Here is a 5,334-nt window from a genome sequence, read left to right as displayed (position 1 = left end):
TGTAGGAGGGAGGGTTTTGGTTTCCTGGATAATTGGGGCTCTTTCTGGGGTAGGTGGGACATCTACAAACAGGATGGTCTTCACCTGAACCAGAGGGGTACCAATATCCTGGGGGGGGAGATTTGCTAGTGCTCTTCGGGGGGGGGGGGCGGTTTAAACTAATTCAGCAGGGGAATGGGAACCTACAATGTAGTGCCAGTGTGCAGGATGTTGAGTAGTGAGGTCAGGGATAAGGTTACAAGGACGCAAGAGGGCACTGGCAAGCAAGAACCTGGTTTAAAGTGTGCCTACTTCAACGCCAGGAGCATCCGGAACAAGGTGGGTGAGCTTGCAGCATGGGTTGGTACCTGGGATCTCGATGTCGTGGCCATTTCGGAGACATGGGCAGAGCAGGGGCAGGAATGGATGTTGCAGGTTCTGGGATTTAGATGTTTCAGTAAGAACAGAGAAGATGGTAAAAGGGGGGGGGGTGGCATTGTTAATCAAGGAGAGTATTACAGCGACAGAAAGGACGTTTGAGGACTCGTCTACTGAGGTAGTATGGGCCGAGGTTAGAAACAGGAGAGGTGAGGTCACCCTGTTGGGAGTCTTTTATAGACCTCCAAATAGTTCCAGAGATGTAGAGGAAAGGATAGCGAAGATGATTCTCGACAGGGGCGAGAGTAACAGGGTAGTTGTTATGGGGGACTTTAACTTTCCAAATATCGACTGGAAATACTATAGTTCGAGTACTTTAAATGGGTCAGTTTTTGTCCAGTGTGTGCAGGAGGGTTTTCTGACACAGTATGTAGACAGACCAACCAGGGCCGATGCCACATTGGATTTGGTACTGGGTAATGAACCCGGCCAGCTGTTAGATTTAGATGTAGGTGAGCACTTTGGTGATAGTGATCACAATTCGGTTAGGTTTACCTTAGTGATGGGCAGGGACAGGTATATACTGCAGGGCAAAAATTATAGCTGGAGGAAAGGAAATTATGATGCGATTAGGCAAGATTTAGAATGCGTAGGATGGGGAAGGAAACTGCAGGGGATGGGAACAATCGAAATGTGGAGCTTATTCAATGTGCAGCTACTGCGTGTCCTTGATAAGTACGTACCTGTCAGGCAGGGAGGAAGTTGTCGAGCGAGGGAGCCGTGGTTTACTAAAGAAGTTGAAGCGCTTGTCAAGAGGAAGAAGAAGGCTTATGTTAGGATGAGACGTGAAGGCTCAGTTAGGGCGCTTGAGAGTTACAAGCGAGCCAGGAAGGATCTAAAGGGAGAGCTAAGAAGAGCAAGGAGAGGACACGAGAAGTCATTGGCGGATAGGATCAGGGAAAACCCTAAGGCTTTCTATAGGTATATCAGGAATAAAAGAATGACTAGAGTTAGATTAGGGCCAATCAAGGATCGTAGTGGGAAGTTGTGTGTGGAATCAGAGGAGGTAGGGGAAGTGTTAAATGAATATTTTGCGTCAGTATTTACAGTAGAGAAACAAAATGTTGTTGAGGAGAATACTGAGATTCAGGCTACTAGGCGAGATGGGGTTGAGGTTCACAAGGAGGAGGTGTTATCAATTTTGGAAAGTGTGAAAATAGATAATTCCCCTGGGCCAGATGGGATTTATCCTAGGATTCTCTGGGAAGCTAGGGAGGAGAGTGCAGAGCCTTTGTCCTTGATCTTTGTCGTCATTGTCGACAGGAATAGTGCTGGAAGAATGGAGGATAGCAAATGTTGTCCCCTTGTTCAAGAAGGGGAGTAGAGACAGCTCTGGTTATTATAGACCTGTGAGCCTTACTTCGGTTGTGGGTAAAATGTTGGAAAAGGTTATAAGAGACAGGATTTATAATCATCTTGAAAAGAATAAGTTCATTAGCGATAGTCAGCACGGTTTTGTGACGGGTAGGTCGTGCCTCACAAACCTTATTGAGTTTTTCGAGAAGGTGACCAAAAAGGTGGATGAGGGTAAAGCAGTGGATGTGGTGTATATGGATTTCAGTAAGGCATTTGATAAGGTTCCCCACGGTAGGCTATTGCAGAAAATACGGAAGTATGGGGTTGAAGGTGATTTAGAACTTTGGATCAGAAATTGGCTAGCTGAAAGAAGACAGAGGGTGGTGGTTGATGGCAAATGTTCATCCTGGCGTTTAGTTACTAGTGGTGTACCGGAAGGATCTGTTTTGGGGCCACTGCTGTTTGCCATTTTTATAAATGACCTGGAAGAGGATGTAGAAGGGTGGGTTAGTAAATTTGCGGATGACACGAAGGTCGGTGGAGTTGTGGATAGTGCCAAAGGATGTTGTAGGGTACAGAGGGACATAGATAGGCTGCAGAGCTGGGCTGAGAGATGGCAAATGGAGTTTAATGCTGAAAAGTGTGAGGTGACTCACTTTGGAAGGATTAACAGGAATGCAGAGTACTGGGCTAATGGGAAGATTCTTGGTAGTGTAGATGAACAGAGAGATCTTGGTGTCCAGGTGCATAAATCCCTGAAGGTTTCTACCCAGGTTAATAGGGCTGTTAAGAAGGCATATGGTGTGTTAGCTTTTATTAGTAGGGGGATCGAGTTTCGGAGCCACGAGGTCATGCTGCAGCTGTACAAAACTCTGGTGAGACCGCACCTGGAGTATTGCGTGCAGTTCTGGTCACTGCATTATAGGAAGGATGTGGAAGCTATGGAAAGGGTGCAGAGGAGATTTACTAGGATGTTGCCTGGTATGGAGGGAAGGTCTTACGAGGAAAGCCTGAGGTACTTGAGGTTGTTTTCGTTGGAGAGATGGAGGAGGAGAGGTGACTTAATAGAGACATATAAGATAATCAGAGGGTTGGATAGGGTGGATAGTGAGAGTCTTTTTCCTCGGATGGTGATGACAAACACGAGGGGACATTGCTTTAAGTTGAGGGGTGATAGATATAGGACAGATGTCAGAGGTAGTTTCTTTACTCAGAGTAGTAGGGGCGTGGAATGCCCTGCCTGCAACAGTAGTAGACTCGCCAACTGTAAGGGCATTTAAGTGGTCATTGGATAGACATATGGATGAAAATGGAATAGTGTAGGTCAGATGGTTTCACAGGTCGGCGCAACATCGAGGGCCGAAGGGCCTGTACTGCGCTGTAATGTTCTAATTCTAATTCTAAGAATGAATCCCACAATCTCATTCAGTGCCAGATACTGACAGGTACAGAATTAATCCCACCCATACACACTGTACTAGGCACTGAAAGACATAGGAAGCATTGCACATTCACATACAAGAGCAAACATTGACAGATATTGGAGGAGTCACATGCTCACAGTCAGTACCAGATACTGTTGAAAAGAGAATTAATCCCACACTTGCATTCATTGCAAGAGACTGACAGTTACATAAAGGTTTTCCCACACTCACATAGAGTAACAGAGACTGACATGCAGAACTTGATCCACACCCATATATAGTACCAAAACCTGAAAGATATTGAGTCAATACCACAATCAGATACAGTGTCAAAGACTGACAGGCATATTATAGATAAAAGCAAAATACTGCGGATGCTGGAAATCTGAAACAAAAACAAGAAATGCTGGATTCACTCAGCAGGTCTGGCAGCATCTGTGGAAAGAGAAGCAGAGTTAACGTTTCGGGTCAGTGACCCTTCTTCGGTACTGAGTTCACTTCCATAGAATACCAGTTATTTACATGTGCAGAATGCATCTTGTTTCACATTCAGTCTGGATACTGACAGATACACAATGAATCACTACAATCATACTCAATACCAAGTTCAGACAAACACCATATATATCCCCCAATTATTCACAGTATCATAGACTGACAGACACAGAGTGAATCACAAAATCAATTAATTTCAGAGACCAGCAGATAGAGAATTAATCTCACTGTCACGGAAAGAACCAGAGAGTGACAGATATACAATGAGACCCAAGCTCACATAAAGTGACACACATAATTAAAACCACGCACATACATAGTACCTTAGACTGACACATTGAGAATGAATCAAACACATTCTGACAATAAGATTGATGCATAAACAATGAAGCTCACACTCACATTTAGTTCCAGACATTGACAGATACAGAATGATATCCACATTCAGCCACAGTAGCAGATAGATACAGAAGCTGCCCCACATTCCCATACAACACTCATGAATGACACACAGAATGAATCACACAATCACATTTAGTTCCAGAGACTGACACTCAAATAATCTCACACTCAGACACAGTACCACAGATATATTTAGAATTAAATTCACTGTCATATAATGTACCAGAAAGTGTGGCAAAATTAATCTCATACAGTACAAAGGATGAATGGAATTTGTCCCACACTCAATGTAATAGGTTTTAAGTAAGTGAAGTGGGGTTGTCGGAGGGATGGGGGTGGAGGTGGGGAAGAGAACAAAATGGAAGGTATGTGTTAGGGCAGAGGGCAGGAGAGATTAACTGACAAATAGGTCATGCGGTAAAGGGAGAGTGCTAAGGGTGCAGTGAAAGGCAAAACATTAGTATAGAGAGAGTGTTAATGACAGAATAATGAACAGTTCTGTCCAAAAGCACAAACTTGAAAAATCAAGATTAAGGCAGACACATGGTGACAAAAAATGATAAAATAAAATAAAATAATCTAAAAGAGCCAGTCATGCTCTGAAATTTTTGTACTCAATGTTCAGTCCGGAAGGCTGTTGAGTGTCTAATCAGAAAATGAGGTTCTGTTCCTGGAGCTTGCTTCACTGGAACACTGCAGCAGGCCGAGGACAGAAATGTGGGCAAGAGAGCAGGGTGGTGAATTGAAATGGCAAGCAACCGGAAGCTTGGGTTTATGCTTGCGGACTGAGCAGAGATGTTCCGCAAAGCAGTCACCCAATCTATGTTTGATCTCCCCAATGTAGAGGTGGCTGCATTGTGAGCAGCGAATACAATGTATTAAATTGAAAGAAGTACAAGTAAATCACTGCTTCACCTGGAAGGAGCGTTTGGGGCCTTGGATGGTGAAGAGAGGGGAGGTAAAAGGACAGGATCTATGCCTCCTGCAATTACATGCAAAGATGTCATGGGAAGGGGACAAGGTGTCAGGGGTAATGCAGGAGTGGACAAGGGTGTCACGGAGGGAACAGTCCTTTGGATTGCTGACAGGGGAGGGGAAGATGTGTTTGGTAATGGCATCACGCTGGAGGTGGCAGAAATGGTGGATAATGATCCTTTGGATGTGCAGGCAGGTCGGGTGGAACTTGATTGCAGTTCTGGGAGGGAGGAGAAGGGATGAGGGCCGAAGTGCAGGAAATGTGTCAGACATGGTTGAGAGCCCTGTCAACCACAGCTGGGGGGAAATCCTCGGTTGAGGAAAA

Source organism: Heterodontus francisci, unplaced genomic scaffold (genome assembly GCF_036365525.1).
Source record: "Heterodontus francisci isolate sHetFra1 unplaced genomic scaffold, sHetFra1.hap1 HAP1_SCAFFOLD_43, whole genome shotgun sequence".
In the NCBI taxonomy this organism is placed as follows: Eukaryota; Metazoa; Chordata; class Chondrichthyes; order Heterodontiformes; family Heterodontidae; genus Heterodontus; species Heterodontus francisci.
The sequence above is the reverse complement of the archived record's forward strand: the minus strand, read 5'-3'. Positions refer to the sequence as shown.